This window comes from Mandrillus leucophaeus, unplaced genomic scaffold, assembly GCF_000951045.1.
Source record: "Mandrillus leucophaeus isolate KB7577 unplaced genomic scaffold, Mleu.le_1.0 Scaffold108, whole genome shotgun sequence".
Taxonomy (NCBI): Eukaryota; Metazoa; Chordata; class Mammalia; order Primates; family Cercopithecidae; genus Mandrillus; species Mandrillus leucophaeus.
Genome location: NW_012098987.1, coordinates 559,388 through 577,772, shown reverse-complemented (window position 1 = coordinate 577,772; position 18,385 = coordinate 559,388). Strand labels below are relative to the sequence as shown.

The 18,385-nt window shown below is 44.1% G+C and overlaps 1 protein-coding gene across 1 annotated transcript in view; it reads right to left on the bottom strand.

Annotated features, from left to right (window-relative positions):
• The window catches only part of MAPK6 (mitogen-activated protein kinase 6), a 131,465-nt gene that overhangs the window by 60,871 nt on the left and 52,209 nt on the right, over nt 1-18,385 (bottom strand). Inside the window, exon 2 of the mRNA XM_011986212.1 lies at nt 5,653-5,791. The gene's annotated coding sequence lies outside the window, so the exon portion shown is untranslated. The remainder of the gene's footprint in view (nt 1-5,652; nt 5,792-18,385) is intronic.

Here is an 18,385-nt window from a genome sequence, read left to right as displayed (position 1 = left end):
CTGGCTTTCCTTGTAATAAAATCAATTTATGAGACAAAAACTATACATTTACTTTTTGAATAATGGTTATATAATTAAACATTTGAATGTACTGGGAAATATCTATTGGGATAAATTTATAAAACCAAATAAATAATCCAAAGAGCCCCTCTAATTTGTCTGCTTTGGAAGTCAGTATTTTCTGCAAGCAGGGCAAATTTGTAGAAATGGTAGAATTAAACTAGTAATACAAAACTTACAGCCTCCCCCAACACACACTTTTTAAGAGAAGCATAGAGAGAATGACACTTTCTAGCTTTAGGGAAATTTAGTCCAAAGGTTTTCTTATTGTATTCTGTCTTTCCTTATATCTTGAGAGGCCCAATAGCTTGAGGAGAACAGATACTCCTAATTTCTGGAGACAGTGTCCAACTTGAACCTCTTGAGACCCCAAAGCCTTCTATAACTAGTCTCAGATTTTGAGAACAACCTGGGCCTCTGCCACATGACCAGAGTAAATAAAAGGAAAGAACAGACATGATGTTCATCAGCCCATGCACAGGGAATGATAAATATTTTGAGTTGTGGAGACAAAGCAGCTTTCAACTCACAAGGGTCATGCTCCTCCCCTTTACACTTCAGTAGTCAAGCTATCCTGTCCTTTGGGGAAGAAGGTAATCACTACCTCTAACTAAACCTGTACCCAACATTTGCTTTCACTGGTCATTCTGAGTGCTCCATTTATCAATTAGTATATAATATGGTAGGCTTAGTAGGTCTGCCTTCCACAATCCCGCCTCTCACCCGCCATTTGCCACTTGATAATTACTGCCACTGGAACTCCCTTCCCAGAGGATGTCATCATCCCCGGAAACTGATAACCACTTCTGCAGTCTTTATCTGCACTCATCATTGTCTCTGGCAATCCCCTAGCTCTGGTGTTCTGGAAGAAAAACAGCCAGGGGCTCAAGAGGCCTAAGATTCACCTGCCCATCCTGGCCTCTAAACCTATGAATGCCCATCCCATACTGCCACAGTTCTCTCCTTTCCCTCCCACAACCAGGGCATTACACAGGGCCCTGTGTGCAAAAGAACCCCATGCTTGGTTTAATGCTCTGCTAGGACTATCTTGACATTCCTGATTTTTTTTTTTTTTTTTTTTTTTTAGACGGAGTCTCGCTCTGTCACCCAGGCTGGAGTGCAGTGGCCATGTCTCGGCTCACTGCAAACTCCACCTTCCGGATTCATGCCATTCTCCTGCCTCAGCCTCCCAAGTAGCTGGGACTACAGGCGCCCGCCACCGCACCCGGCTAATTTTTGTATTTTTAGTAGAGACGGGGTTTCACCAGGTTAGCTAGGATGGTCTTGATCTCCTGACCTCGTGATCTGCCCGCCTCAGCGTCCCAAAGTGCTGGGATTACAGGCATGAGCCACCGCGCTCGGCCGACATTCCTGATGATTTTGTCTTTGAACTCACGTTGTGTAGTGAAATCAGATGTGGCAGTGAAGCCGCAGGTGAGCAGAGGAGATAGATGCAATAAGTATGTTCACTATTTCTTGCCACTCCATTCATATATATCATTCTCCATGACCCACGTGCACAGGATTCTGGTGAGCCCACAGTGCCTCAGAATTCAACGAGACAAAGCAAATAAGTATTTATACAAGGTAAGCCTGTTTAGTCTACGACTGAGTAAGTAGGGGTCCTGATAGTTCTGAGAAGTCATGCTTTCCACTGGAACCAGAACTTCAAACAGAAAGAAGGCAATGGCATCCTAAGACATTAAAGTCCAAGGTACCGTATCGTATCTTTTCTTTCTTGTGTCACTTCCCTGTGTTAGCTGACTGCTTGTGTTGAGGACATTTCCTTTGCCTTTTAGTACTTTCTTACTCCTCAGTAAGTCAAAGGTGGAGTGTGAGTACAATGTGTGTGCGTCAAGAAGTGAAATAAGGGCTGGGCACGGTGGCTCACACCTGAAATCCCAGCACTTTGGGAGGCTTGAGGCAGGTGGATCACCTGAGGTCAGGAGTTTGAGACCAGTTTTCCCAACATGGTGAAACCCCATCCCTCCTAAAAATACAAAAATTAGCCAGGCGTGGTGGCGGGCACCTGTGATCCCGGCTACTTGGGAGGCTGAGGCAGGAGAATCATTTAAACCTGGGAGGTGGAAGTTGCAGTAAGCCAAGATCACACCATTGCACTCTAGCCTGGGTGACGGAGTGAAACTCCATCTCAAAAAAAAAAAGGTGAAATAACAGTTGAGGTAGTTTTGTGTAGTTTTTCTACTGTTCTGGTAATAACCAACTATATATGTATGTAAGAGCTAAAAAATAGAAATTGTGTCATTTTGGTGAGTCCACAAAGGAGTTAATTTTTTATTTTTTTTAAATTTTTAGATAGAGCTCTAGCTCTGTTGCCCAGGCTGGAGTACATTGGTGCAAACACAGCTCACTATAGCCTTGGCCTCCTGGGCTCAAGCAAATCCTCCTGCCTCGGGAGTTAAATGATCTTATATTTGTATTTAAAACTGGTTTTGCACAGTATAAAAATGAATTATAACATTCATGCTAATCATTTAAATTTTTCTTTTTTCTTACATAGAACAACATTAAATCACATATTTAAAACACTGTAACAAGTCGAGAGAGAGAGCAGAAGAAAGGAAAAAAAGTTTTATACTTCACTAGCTTAGCAGCATTTTTATTTTTCTGCCTTTTGAACAAAGGGCCCCAGAAATTATGTAGCCAGTCTTGCTAGAACCCCACCCACCAGAAGCCCTGAAGAAGATGGGTCAGGGACAGACTCCCGACCTGCTCCCACTCCCCTCCCTGCCAGAGCTGGGGCAGGAGAAGTGAGAATATCTCTGCCCTTGGGGATAAGTGTCCAAGGCTGCCTCAAAGCCCAGCTGCCCACTCTTGGGAGCAGCACTTCCTGTAGTAAACACACAGGCTTCATTACACAGGGAGGTAGGAAGTGGGGTAGGAAGGAAGACCTTGTTCCTTCTGGGGCACATTTTCCCATAGAAACAATGTCGTAGGTCACAGTTCTATAGTCTCAAAGCTAAATGGCCTTCTAAGAGTTTGCCTGAGAACAGAACCAGTATTTCTAACATTAATTCTCTGGGGAAAAAAATGCATTTTCAGTTTCAAACAACCAAGTTAGAAATCAACTTTTGGGAACATAATTCAGTCACAAGCAGGGACTATCTGCACCTTCCTAGCTCAGAAGTGCTGAGACCACAGAGAAGGATGGTATCTGTTAGACCCAGGTAAACAACTAAATGTTAACGACACTGTTAATAAATCATAACTTCACTTTATGCTCTAGCTGATATGAAAGGTCCAGTCCTTCAGACTTGCTGCTTGAAGAACTTGATTGCAGGTTTACCAGGGTTGATTGGCCTCGGCAACCAACACATACCAACCAAGTTCAAGAGATTGCACCCTAAACCAGCTGCCAATTCATTAAGCACACAAGAATAGCTGTGCTGAGTTGGACTCATGATTCATCCCGGCTGGTATTCTCACACAATGATTGTGAACTTCTGTGTTTTAGTCATTGTAAACTCTAGTGTTGAGCATAGTGTCTGAATATAGTGGTTTCTCAAATAAATGTTTGTTAAAAATGAAAGGTGAATAGGGGTTTCCTTCAAATTTCCCCTTATTTAATTCTACTTTTAAAGCAACTTTCTTCTTAGGAAATCTATTTGGTCATTTTAGTTACCTCTTTCTCTGACCTGGTATATCTATGAAATACTAGACTCTTTTTTACGGTTTCCAGGGAGAATTAAATGCATGATTCCACGTATAACTTCATTACCATTTTGTCAAATGTAAGACAAAATAATGCTTTCAGTTCTGTTTTCCACGTTCTTAGCAAAGAGGCCTAGCATATTGTTATATGACTTTAGGAAACAGTCAACAATAACTCATGGGTCTCTTTCTTAGAATAAAACACAGCTCCAAACTCATCTTTTAAGTGACTTTAGACTAACAATACTAAATGCATTATTCCAATTCAGTACAGAATGAAACTCATTTGCCATATTTTTGTCCACTCACATAAGCTGTGTGAAGCTTATCTTTTCAATTTAGATCCATCTGCTTGGTGTTTACTCCCCTGGAGAGCTTAAGGCCATTTCAGCCGTGTGATGTTTCCTACATGGGTCTGCTTCCACACAGTCTATGACAGTTTTAAGTAAGACAAGTCCTCCAACAGTAACCCTTGGGGGCTCCACTCTGAAACCAGAAGAATCTCTCTGGTGCCTTGGCGCCAGTGGTAGTCAGCAGACCTAGGTGTTGGCCCCAGTTCTGCCACTTAGTTGTTTGATTCCAGGCAAGTCATTTAATCTCAACTTTAAAATGGTATAAATAGCACCTGCTCCCCTCCCTCGCAGGGCAGGGTCTGTCCAAGGAGTACATGAGATAATGTGTGTGGAAGCACTCTGAAAAGGCTAACCTACTCTAAATAAGGGTTGTTGTTAGTATCTTCAGCCAGAAGCTTGCCTGTTTAAACTATCATTCACCTAAGTTAAGCCAGATCTTTTTTTTGTTTGTTTGTTTGTTTGAGATGGAGTTTCACTCTTGTCGCCCAGGCTGGAGGACAGTGGTGCGATCTCAGCTCACTGCAACCTCTGCCTCTCAAGTTCAGGCAATTCTCCTGCCTCAGCCTCCTGAGTAGCTGGGATTACAGGCACCCGCCACCACACCTGGCTAAGTTTTGTACTTTTTTAGTAGCGATGGGGTTTCGCCATGTTGGCCAGGCTGGTCTTGAACTGCTGACCTCAGGTGATCTGCCCTCCTTGGCCTCCCAAAGTGCTGGGATTACAGGCAATGAGCCACCACACCTGGCCCAGATCTCTCTTCATTCATTCAATTCATTCAACAGATAGCCTTTGAGTGCCTATTTTATCCAAGACAGAACTTTCTCCCACCTTTTGGGGTAACTTAGTGGGGGGGTTTTGTTTGTTCTTCCTTGTTTCCTCAGTGTTTAATGTGTAAATTGGTAGAGATGTTTTTTAAAGTGTAGCGTTCACATGCTTATTTACCCTTCAAAGAAATGTGGTCCAACAGTGAAACATGAGGCATGCTCAAGCGTGTTGCTGCAAAGGAGGAAGGTCAAACACAGTCTCTGCCTGCATCTCTCCACAGAAAGCAGGAGTGCCTTCCACACTCAGCCTCGGAGGGACAGAAGGGAAAATCCAGAGTGGGGTTGCTATGGTTTGGACGTGTTCCCCAAAAAGGGTATGTTGGCAACTTAATCCCCAATGCAGCAGCGTTGGGAGGTGGGGCCTAATGGGAGGTGTTTAGGTCATAGGGGCTGCACTCCCATGAATTGATTAATACTGATTATAATAAAGCTGGAAGCTTCGAGTTCAGTGTCTTGCCCTCGTGAGATCACTCTTGCCCTTCCGCCTTCTACCATGGGATGATGCGGCAAGAAGGCCCTTATTAGATGCCGTCCCCTCTTAGACTTCCCAGCCTCCACAACTGTGAGCCAAATAATTTTTTTTCCTTTATAAATTATTCAGTCTTAGGTATTTTGTTATAAAAAGCACAAAACAGACTAAGACAGGGGTATAGCTGAGGGGGCCAGTGAGAAAGGGAAGCAGGGGCAACTATATAACCCCTCAGATCCCAACAACCGCTATAATAATAAATGGATTTACTTACATGAAAGCAGCTTATAGCAATCTCCTTTAATTTAGCCCGTGGTCCATTCTAACAAAGAAAAATTCCTTCCACTTTTAGAAGCTTCTGATGAAGGCTTATGGATACTGTTTCCAAAGGAAAAATAAAAGGCAAAGCATTCCTAGGGAAAAGGAGGAAAGACGTGTTTGTAAAATGATTTAGCCGTACAGCAGGTTATGAAGGAGTGAAAAGGAAAAGATTAAAATGGTTCTTTCCCTCCTCCCTCTGTGACTCAGATTAATCCTAAAAATAATCTTCATCCCAGTATGAGAAGCTTAGGAAAGACTCAGATCTCCACAGACCAATTTTCATGATGGTCGTGAGGAGGAAAGGAACAAAAGGAAGAGGGAGATAGGGAACAGGAACTACTAAAGGCAAGCTAGAAGAGACTTCACCTACTCAGAAGAGGTGAGGTGAAATTAAAGGCCAGTGTAAATGTGAGGCAATAAGCATTCTGCATTCTTGCCCTATTCTGAAGGCCTGGAATTATATTGCATCAGCAAAGATGAAGCTTCAATTTACTGTTTCACTCTTACCTCTCACTAATTCTTCTGGCCATCCATATTTTATTCATTCGAATGAATTTTCATCTTTTCAACATCATGCTCCTTTCTTTGTGTCAGCAACAGGAGGCTCAGGCCGGGCGCGGTGGCTCAAGCCTGTAATCCCAGCACTTTGAGAGGCCAAGGTGGGCGGATCACGAGGTCAGGAGATCGTAGACCATCCAGGCTAACACGGTGAAAGCCCGTCTCTACTAAAAAAATACAAAAAGCTAGCCGGGCGTGGTGGCGGGGGCCTGTAGTCCCAGCTACTCGGGAGGCTGAGGCAGGAGAATGGCGTAAACCCGGGAGGTGGAGCTTGCAGTGAGCTGAGATCCGGCCACTGCACTCCAGCCTGAGCCTCAGAGCGAGACTCCGTCTCAAAAAACAACAACAAAAAAAAACAGGAGGCTCTTTTTCAGACCTTTTTTCAGTCATATTTAATTTGTGTCTGTTCATTTGTTTTAAAAGCATTTTATTTTTAAAGTATTTCAAACTAACAGAAAAGTTGCATACATAGCATAATTAATTTTTACTTGAACAATTTGAGAGTCAATTGCTGACATGATACCTGTGGTGGATGTTGAGATGTTTTGACCAGATCCCCCTTCAAGGAAGGTGCTGCCCTGCTGTGGGGACTGTGCTTAGCACACAGCTGTCAGCTACCATTTCCTTCTGGGCTTGCCTCATGTGCAGAGAGCTACCTTGCCCAAGAAGATGTGCCTTTTCTGGGTTGCCCAAATCCGATGAGTGATCAAGGCAGAAGTAGAAAGGTGATATGGTTTGGATCTGTGACTCCACCCAAATCTCATCTCAAATTGTAATCCCCATAATCCCCATGTGTGGAGGGAGGGACCTGGTGGGAGGTGATTGGATGATGGAGGCGGGTTTCCCCCATGCTGTTCTCGTGTTGGTGAATCAGTTCTCACGAGATCAGATGGTGTTTTTTTGTTTGTTTGTTTTTTGTTTGAGACGGAGTTTCACTCTTGTTGCCCAGGCTGGCGTGCAATAGTGCGATCTCGGCTTGCTGCAACCTCTGCCTCCCAGGTTCAAGCAATTCTCTTGCCTCAGCCTCCTGAGGAGCTGGGATTACAGGCACGCACCACCATGCCCGGCTAATTTTTGTATGTTTAGTAGAGACGGGGTTTCACCGTGTTGGTCAGGCTGGTCTCGAACTCCTGACCTCGTGATCTGTCCACCTCAGCCTCCCAAAGTGCTGAGATTACAGACGTGAGCCACTGTGCTCGGCGATCTGATGGTTTTATAAGTGTTAGACGGTTCCTCTTTCACACACACTCTCTCTCTATCTCACCTGCTGCCATCTAAGATGTGCTTGCTACCTCTTCCACCATGATTGTAAGTTTCCTAAGGCCTCCCTAGCCATGTGGAACTGTTGAGTCAGTTAAACCTCTTTTCTTTATAAATTACCCAGTCTCAGGTATTTCTTTATAGCAGTGTGAAAAAAGACTAATACAAAAGGCCTAGCTATTTTGTCCTGTCAGAACAGCTCTGATGATCCATTTCCTCTGGAGAGATTCCTGTGTGGGGTTAACTGAGGCTATCAACCTACATCTCAGATCGACTTCACCCTCTGTGCAATCTTATTTCCTTTCCCTCCCATTCACAGATGTTGATCCCAAGGGCCCTCCCTAATAAATATCCTGTACGCTGAAGTCCGTCTCAGGATCTACTTCCTGGAAAACCCAAACTACCACAGTCAGAGCCAGGAGAGGTCTGAGAAAGCACAGATAAGATGGAGTTTTGGAACTGGGTCACTCACCCACGTAGCTGGTAGGGAGGACCCTGTTACTGGTAATAGATGGAACCCAGATAACCCCTGGCACAAGGTGGCGGCCAGATATTAAAACTTTCACCAGTGGTGAACTGAGATGGTATACCAATGAAAGAGAATGTATTAGCTCAAGCAATATATGGCAGGAATAGTAGTTCTAAGGACAATGGGATTGTATGGTTATTGCTTACCTCTGTGGAAGCTCTAGGAAAAGAAACCAAAAGGCTAAGAGAGTAACCACCAGGCAACTAAGAGCCAAATGAAAGCTTTCGCCAGAGGGTCTCTGGTAGCATGTAAAGAGACTTTTGTGACCTAAGGTGGGAAGGCAGAGATGCTGAGGACAAGACCCAGACTAAATCATCAGTGTAGCCAAACTCCAAAGAAGATTAAACTACCAACCAAATTAGGTCAGGGCTCTGGTTGGGAAAGAGAGAGGCTCTGACACATGGGATAGAGACATCTTGGTTGATGCCCCCCAAAATCTTGAATTCCCAGATTCTTCTTGACCCTCTGAGTCTACAGAAGTGAGTCGTTCTTCCCTATTAAGGGCTACATATGGCCAGGAATGGTGGATAACACCTGTAATCCCACCACTTTGGGAGGCTGAGGTGGGCAGATCATTTGAGGCCAGGAGTTCGAGACCAGCCTGGCCAACATGGTGAAACCTGTCTCTACTAAAAATACAAAAATTATCCAGGTGTGGTGGCTCATGCCTGTAATCCTAGCTACTCAGGAGGCTGAGGCAGGAGAATCGCTTGAACCCAGCAGGCGGAGGTTGCTGTGAGCTGAGGTTGCACCACTGCACCCCAGACTGGGGGACAGAGTGGGACTCTGTCTCAAAAAAAAAAAAAAAAAAAGAAAGAAAGGAAAAGGCCAAAGGTATACCACTCAATTCCCAATTTCAAAACTTACTACAAAACTATGGTAATAAAAACTGTGGCACTAGCAAAAGAATAGACATACAGACCAATAGAATAGAATTGAGAGTCTAGAAATAAACATGTTTATCTATGGCTGTCTTAATTTGCTTGTGTGCTATAACAAAATACTTGAGACTGGGTAATTTATAAAGAACAGAAACTTATTTTCTTGCAGTTCTGGAGCTTGAGAAGTCCAAGATCAAGGTACTGGTAGGTTTGGCTGTTTGGTGAGGGCTGCATCCTCTGGAGAGGAGGAATGCCGTGTCTTCACGTGGCAGAAAGTGGAAGGCAAGAGACTGAACACTGCATGAAACATTTTTCATAAGAGCCCTAATCTCATTCACAAGAAAGGATCCCTCATAGCCTCAATCACCTCTTACAGTCCCCACCTCTTCATGCTATCACATTGGCAACACCTGAATTTTGGAGAAGACACATTCAAGTCATAGCAATGGACAATGATTTTCAACAAGAGTGCCAAAACAGGAAGGGTGGTAGCGGGGTGAGGGATAAAATATCACCCACTGGAGACAAAGTATGCTACTAGTGTGATAGGTACACTAAAAGCCCAAACTTCATCACTGTACAATTCATCCATATAACCAAAAACCAACTGTACCCTAAAGCTATTGAATTTTTTTTTTTTTTTTTTTGAGATGGAGTCTCCCTCTGTCACCCAAGCTGGAATGGAGTGGCGCGATCTCAGCTCACTGCAACCTCCGCCTTCTGGGTTCCAGAGATTCTCCTTCCTCAGCCGCCCGAGTAGCTGGGACTACAGGTGCATGCCACCATGCCCAGCTAATTTTTGTGTTTTTAGTAGAGACGGGATGTCACCATATTGGCCAAGCTGGTCTCGAACTCCTGAACTTGTGATCTGCCTGCCTCAGCCTCCCAAAGTGCTGGGATTACAGGCGTGAACCACTGTGCCCGGCTATTGAAAAGTTTTCTAAAATGCCAAAACAATTATATGAGAAAAGAATAGCCACATGCAAAAAAATGAAATTGGACCTTATCTCATATAGTACACTAAAATTTAACACAAAACGGGTCAATGCAAGAGCTAATACTACAAAACTCCTAGAAGAAAACTTAAATTAGGCAATGGGTTCTTAGATATGACACCAACAGCACAGGCAACCAAAGAAAAATAGGTAATTTGGACTTCATATAAATGAAAAACTTTTGTGCTTCAGAAGACCCCATCAAGAAAGTGAAAACGAGGCCAGGTACAGTGGCTCACCCCTGTTGTTCCAATACTTTGGGAGGCCGAGGCAGGAGCATAGCTTGAGCCCAAGAGCTTGAGACAACCCTGGGCAACACAGGGAGACACAATCTCTAAAAAAAAAAAACAAAAAACAAAACAAAACAAAAAAAAACACCCTTGTGGCCGCAGCTACAGGGGAGGTGAAAGCAGGAGGATCACTTGAGCTGGGAAGTCTGGGCTGCAGTAAGCCATGATTGCAGCATTGCACTCCAGCCTGGCAACAGGGTGAGACCCCATATCAATAAATAAATATAGGTCAAGCATGGTGGCTCACACCTGTAATCCCAGCACTTTGGGAGACCAAGACAGGCAGATTATCTGAGCTCAGGACTTCAAGACCAGCCTGGGCAACATGGTGAAACGCTGCCTCTACAGAAAATACAAAAATTAGCCAGGCATGGTGGCATGCACCTGTAGTCCCAGCTATTCACGAGGCTGAGATGGGAGGTTGGCTTAAGCCCAGGAGGTGGAGGTTGAAGTGAGCGTGTTTGCACCGCTGCACTCCAGCCTGGACAACAGAACCAGACCCTGTCTCAAAAAAATAAAATAAATACATAAATAAATAGAATAAAAAGAGGGAAACTAAAATAAAAAGGAAACCTTAAAAAAGGAAAGTTAACAACCCAAAGTGTGGGAGAAAATATTTGTAAATAATATATCTGATAAGAGTCTGTCTACTAGCCAGAATATATTAAAAAAAAACTCTTCACTCAATACTAATAAAATACATAACTCATTTTTACAATAGGCAAAGGATTTGACAGACATTTCTCCAAAGAAGATATACGAATGGAAAATAAGCACATGAAAAGATGATCACCATAATTGGTTATTAAGGAAATGCAGATCAAACCTACAATGAGATACCACTTTATACCCATTTAAATGGTTATAATTTTTAAAATGGAGGCTGGGCGCAGTGGCTCACACCTATAATCCCAGCACTTTGGGAGGCTGAGGGCGGGTGGATCACTTGAGGTCAGGTGTTCGAGACCAGCCTGGCCAACATGGTGAAACCCCGTCTCTACCAAAAACACACAAAAAAATTAGCCGGGCGTGGTGGGGCACACCTGTAGTCTCAGCTGCTTTGGAGGCTGAGGCAGGAGAATCACTTGAACCTGGGAGCTGGAGGCTGCAGTGAGCCGAGATGGTGCCACTGCACTTCAGGCTGGGCAACACAGTAAGACTCCGTCTTAAAAAAAAAGAAAAAACATTAACCAGGCACGGTGGCGCATGCCTGTAATCCCAGCTTCTCGGGAGGCTGAGGCAGGAGAATCTCTTGAACCTGGAGGCAGAGGTTGCAGTGAGCTGAGATCATGCCACTACATTCCAGCCCGGGCAATAGAGTGAGACTCCGCCTCAAAAAAAAAAAAAAAAGCAAGCCCGGTGCGGTGGCTCATGCCTGTAATCCTAGCACTTTAGGAGGCCGAGGTGGGTGGATCACCTGAGGTCAGGAGTTCCAGACCAACCTGGCCAACATGGTGAAACCCCGTCTCTACTAAAAATACAAAAATTAGCTAGCTGTGATGGTGGGCACCTGTAATTCCAGCTACTTGGGAGGCTGAGGCAGGAGGATCATTTGAGTGCAGGAGTTGGAGCCTGCAGTGATCTATGCTCGTGCCTCTGCACTCCAGCCTGGGTGACAGAGCAAGACTCTGTCTCAAAAAAATAATAAAAAATAAAAAATAAAAGGGGAATATTTCCACCAGGGGACGCAGCCAAAGTCTGAATTACTAGCAAAAGCTGCCACCTGGGCATTGAGGACTCCTAGAATCCAGAGACAAGCAGGCTAGAAATAGACCAACAATCTTGGCAAGGGTATTGACCCTGGTCATCAGAAGGAGTTAGTTCTTCTTCTGTTATACAATAAGGGGAAGGAAAAGTGTTTCAGTGCTCTGAGGATCTGCTTGAATGCCTCGTGTTATTCCCTTGCCTTGTTGTGAAGGTAAGTGGATAATACAGCAACTCTGTCCTCAGAAAGAAAGGCCTGGTGACCAGGAACTCAGACCTTTCTGAGATGGGAATCTAAATCGCCTCCCAGGGTAAGTTACCAAGGCTGAAAGAGGTGGTAGCTGAGAATGAGAGGAATTTAGAAAGCCTGTAAGTTTTTTTGTTTTGTTTTGTTTGTTTGTTTTTGAGACGGAATCTCGTTCTGTAGCCCAGGCTGGAGTGTAGTGGTGTGATCTCAGCTCCCTGCCACCTCTGCCTCCTGGGTTTAAGCGATTCTCCTGCCTCAGCCTCCTGAGTAGCTGGGACTATAGGCGTGCACCACCATACCTGGCTAATTTTTGTATTTTTAGTAGAGACAGGGTTTCACTATGTTGACCAGGCTGGCTCGAATTCCTGACCCCAAGTGATCCACTCGCCTCCGCCTCCCAGAGTGCTGGGATTATAGGCATGAGCCACCGCGCCTGGCCTAGAAAGCCTATACGTTTTGACTGTGGCCCCAGGACCAGCTATAGCAGAGGCAGCTATAGTTTGTCCTACAAGTCTTCCTTTCCTAAGTTTCCCCAGGGAGACACGCCTATCAGAAATCTTGCAGGAGTTACTACTCAAACATATATGAGGAAGTGGATGTGGGGTGAAGCCACTGAGCTTCCCTTTATGGAAAGACTTCTTGTCCCCTCTACTTGGAGTGCTGTCAGCAGACAGCAATCAGTCATCAACTCCTTCAGTTGCAGAAAGCAACCTCACCCAAGCTCATGCCCTTTTGGGAACAGTCCTCACCCAGTGGCTGATCAAGGTATAATTTGAAAGTCTAGCCCTTTCAGGCTGGTTTGGGACAATGCCCAAGGGTCACTGTAGCTCCAGAGCTCCTCATGAGGTCAGCTGAGGCTGCTGGGCCTTCCTTACATACAGTTTATTTTTTCTTCTGTCTAAGCCTGCTTCCGCCTCTGCCCTGGCACAGGTGTCGATCCCAAAGACACTCCCTAACAAACATCCTGGACACTAAACTCTGACTCAGAGACTTCTTGCAAAGCTTCAGTGGTGAAAATGCCCCATCATGCCCAAATACTTTAGTATTTCTTACTAATAAGAATATTCCTCCAGCACAATCATCACAATCAGCAATGTTCAGAAATGATGGCTGTATTTAGTTGTTATAGGTCTTCAGTCTTCTTCAATCTTGAATGGTTCCTTAGATTCTTTTACTTCTATGACTTTGATACTCTTTTAGATTACAGGCCATTTATTTTTATAGAATGTCTTTCCATGTAGGCTTGTCTGAGGTTTTATCATGATTAGATTCATGCTCCTTTGGCAGAACAATCAGAGAAGTGACGCTGTGTTCTTCCGATAGCATGATGTCAATTTGTCTCATCACTGATGTGGCTAATTTTGATCACTTGAATAAGATGGTGTCTTCCAGACTTTTCCATTGTAAAGTTACTATTTTTCTCTTTGTAATTAAGTATTTTGTGAGGAATACCTTGAAGCTATGTAAATATTCCATTCCTCATCAAACTTCCAGTTTAAAAAAAAAATCTTTTTTTTTTTAGATACACGGTCTCGCTCTGTTGCCCAGGCTGGAGTACATCACTCACTGCAGTGATAATCATGATGAAACCTCAGACAAACCTAAATTGAAAGACATTCTATAAAAATAAATGGCCTGTAATCTAGTCTTAAATTTCTGGGTTCAAGCAATCCTCTGTCTCAGCCTCTGGTACGAGCCACCATGTCCAGCATCTGCCTCAGCCCTGGAATCAGCCGTTCTGCAAGGGGCCCCTGGTTCCTTTCGGTGGAGAATGGTATTTGGAAACCAAGAGCTGGCCAGGCACGATGGCTCACACCTGTAATCCCAGCACTTTAGGAGGCTGACGCAGGCAGATCACCTGAGGTTGGGAGTTCGAGACCAGCCTGACCAACATAGAGAAACCCCGTCTCTACTAAAAATACAAAATTAGCCAGGCATGTTGGTGAATGCCTGTAATCCCAGCTACTTGGGAGGCTGAGGCAGGAGAATCGCTTGAACCCGGGAGGCGGAGGTTGCGGTGAGCCAAGATCACACCATTGCACTCCAGCCTGGGCGACGAGAGCGAAACTCTGTCTCAAAAAAGTCTAAATAAATAAATAAAAAGAAACCAAGAGCTAAGCTGGGCATGGTGGTATGTTCCGGTAATCCCAGCTACTTGGGAAACAGAGGCAGAGGATTCCTCAGTCCAGGAGTTTGAGACTAGCCTGGGCAACATAGTGAGACCTCATCTCAAAAAAAGAAAAGAAAGAAAAGAAAAACCAAGATCTGGGCATTATGTGTATGCGTTGCTGTTAGGTGTCACTGTTCTCAGGCCCTTTTTGTCGACAGAGCTAGAGAATATATGAAATATGTGTATGTGTATACATATATGTGAGCATTTATATATATAAACTTTTACATATACACACATTTACATCTATATTTATTTCTACATCCATCTATGTATATTTAAAATTATGAATTTGCACTAATACCTTTCTAATCCAACACCAAATAGTTCTTCTAGTTTTTTCACTTTCCATATGTATAACTCCATTTCTGCCAGTGAGAAACTTGATTCCTGCTATCCTCAATATGATGATTTATTTAATCAATCCGTCCATATGCAAACAATCTCCGGTGTCTGTCTGTGACATTGTAAGGTACATATTTTGATCTTCATTTGCAGTTCCTGATGTAGCGCTCCTAAAACCCTTCTAATTTCCTGAGCAATAGTGGTGCTAGGAGGATCTTTTGTTCTAATATTTGGTCTTTGACCTTGGTTCCTGACTCAGAGCTCTGAACACTTGTGTAATTTCCTGAGTGATAGGTGCATTTGATACAGAGCTCCTAAAATTCCCTGGAAATTCCTGTGATTGGGGCCTCTTTTTCTAATGAGGTAACTTTTGGTATGCTCCTGAATAGCCTCAGAATGGGGGTTGGTTGCCAGGGGAACCAACCATGTGATTGGAGGGTTAGAAATTTTACCCCCCGCCACCAACCATGGACCTCCAGGGAGGGGAGAGAGGCTGAAGGTTGAGCTGACCAGCAAAGACCGATGATCTAATCAGTCATGAGTACATAATGAAGCCCCCACAAAAACCCAAAGGGACAGGGCTTAGAGAGCTTCCAGATAACTGAACACATGGAGTTTCCTGGAGGGAGGTGCTCCCAGAGGCGGCATGGAAGTCCTACACCCCTTCTTCCATACCTCACCCTATGCATCTCCTCCATCTGACTGTTCATCCGTATCCTTTGTAATATTCTTTTAGATAAATGGGTAAACATAATTTAAAAGCATTTCCCTGAGTCTTTGAGCCACTTTAGCAAACTAATTGAACCTAACGGGGGAGTCATGGGAACCCCACTTTATAGCTGGTGGGTCAGAAGTACAGGTCAGAACCTGGGACTTGTGATTGGCATCTAAAATGGGGGACAGCCGGGTGTGGTGGCTCATACCTGTAATCCCACCACTTTGGGAGGCTGAGGTAGGCAGATCACTTGAGCTAGGAGTCCAAGATCAGCCTGGGCAACATGGCAAAACTCTGTCTCTACAAGAAATACAAAACAAGGGGCAAGCATGGTGGTGTGCGCCTATAGCCCCAACTACTCAGGAGTCTGAGATGGGAGGATCACTGGAGCCCGGGATGTCAAGGCTGCAGTGAACTGTGATCAAGCCACTGCACTCCAGCCTGGGTGACAGAGCGAGACCCTGTCTCCAAAAATAATAAATAAATTAATAAATACATACATACATGCATACTTAGTTGCCTCTAATTTTCTCCTAGACTTTTTCCTATACAAAGATACTTCAAATGCCCTAAAGCTATATAAACCCAGATCTCAATAAGAATGGATTATTCACTTTTTCTCAAATGTGCTCCAAGCTGTTCTCCAAGCTCTGTGCCAGATTCTTCTACCTGGCCCATCCTCCCATTGCATCTCCAAAGGTCCTTTGACCTACATATCGTTCAAGTCACATTTCAGACGCTGTGTCCTCCCTAAAGCCTTTGCCGATGTCAGCAACCCTGGACCCTCAGAGAACTGTGTATGTATCTATGACATGGCCTTTTCTGATTTATATTCTAATTACCACTCCTGGGAAACTAGAAACCAGTTCCCTGGAGACCGGTACTGTTTCTTTTTCATCTCTTCACTCCCTGGAGGCCTTGCACATTGTAGAGGCTCTGAATACATTTGTCGAGTTATATAATAAAGGTTTACATGGTTTGTATTAATTTCTCTTTATGTGATACACTTTCCAGAACAATTCAACTTCCTAGTAGTCCTTTCTGGCATAAGACCTAAATTTTCTGTCTCATGAAAGAGAAAGGTGTTTACTTTTCTCATCTAAAGGACAGCAAAGTGAAGATGTTTGTCTTTTGTCCAACGTGATGCCGTGGATTATGTTAGTACCAAGAGATAAAATCTAGTCTCAACATAATTTCATATTTGCCTATGTAAGCCTATATGTATGTATTTTTTTTAGACAGATTTTCTCTCTTGTTGCCCGGGCTGGAGTGCAGTAGTGCAATGTCAGGTCACTGCAACCTCCTCTTCCCAGGTTCAAGTGATTTTCCTACCTCAACCTCCTGAGTAGCTGGGATTACAGGCGTGTGCCCTCACGCCTGGCTAATTTTGTTTGTTTGTGTGTTTGTTTTGAGAGGGAGTCTCGCTCTATTGCTGGCTGGAGTAGAGTGGCGTGATCTCAGCTCACTGCAAGCTCCACCTCCCAGGTTCATGCCATTCTCCCGCCTCAGCCTTCTGAGTAGCTGGGACTATAGGCTCCCACCACCATGCCAGGCTAATTTTGTTTTTGTATTTTAGTAGAGACGAAATTTCACCATGTTAGCCAGGATGGTCTCGATCTGTCTCTTATACACATCTAGATGTGTATAAGAGACAGCTCCAGAGACTTCTTGCAAAGCTTCAGCGGTGAAAATGCCCCATCATGCCCAAATACTTTAGTATTTCTTACTAATAAGAATATTCCTCCAGCACAATCATCACAATCAGCAATGTTCAGAAATGATGGCTGTATTTAGTTGTTATAGGTCTTCAGTCTTCTTCAATCTTGAATGGTTCCTTAGATTCTTTTACTTCTATGACTTTGATACTCTTTTAGATTACAGGCCATTTATTTTTATAGAATGTCTTTCCATGTAGGCTTGTCTGAGGTTTTATCATGATTAGATTCATGCTCCTTTGGCAGAACAATCAGAGAAGTGACGCTGTGTTCTTCCGATAGCATGATGTCAATTTGTCTCATCACTGATGTGGCTAATTTTGATCACTTGAATAAGATGGTGTCTTCCAGACTTTTCCATTGTAAAGTTACTATTTTTCTCTTTGTAATTAAGTATTTTGTGAGGAATACCTTGAAGCTATGTAAATATTCCATTCCTCATCAAACTTCCAGTTTAAAAAAAAAATCTTTTTTTTTTTAGATACACGGTCTCGCTCTGTTGCCCAGGCTGGAGTACATCACTCACTGCAGTGATAATCATGATGAAACCTCAGACAAACCTAAATTGAAAGACATTCTATAAAAATAAATGGCCTGTAATCTAGTCTTAAATTTCTGGGTTCAAGCAATCCTCTGTCTCAGCCTCTGGTACGAGCCACCATGTCCAGCATCTGCCTCAGCCCTGGAATCAGCCGTTCTGCAAGGGGCCCCTGGTTCCTTTCGGTGGAGAATGGTATTTGGAAACCAAGAGCTGGCCAGGCACGATGGCTCACACCTGTAATCCCAGCACTTTAGGAGGCTGACGCAGGCAGATCACCTGAGGTTGGGAGTTCGAGACCAGCCTGACCAACATAGAGAAACCCCGTCTCTACTAAAAATACAAAATTAGCCAGGCATGTTGGTGAATGCCTGTAATCCCAGCTACTTGGGAGGCTGAGGCAGGAGAATCGCTTGAACCCGGGAGGCGGAGGTTGCGGTGAGCCAAGATCACACCATTGCACTCCAGCCTGGGAAACAAGAGCAAAACGCCATTTAAAAAAAAAAAAAAAAGGAATCAAAGTCCTAGGCCAAATAAATGCATCTATAGTTGTGTAAATTAAGAAATCTGCCATCCAGGTGGGGAGGGGGTACCTGTTGCATCAGCAGGTTGACAGCAGGGCCCTGCCTGGTCAGTGTGGTTCTCCATCTCCCAGGTCATGCCACCTTGTTCAGGTAGAACATTATTCCTGCCCACCACAGGCATCTGACTCTCCAGAATTCATGGGAGGTTCTAGAGC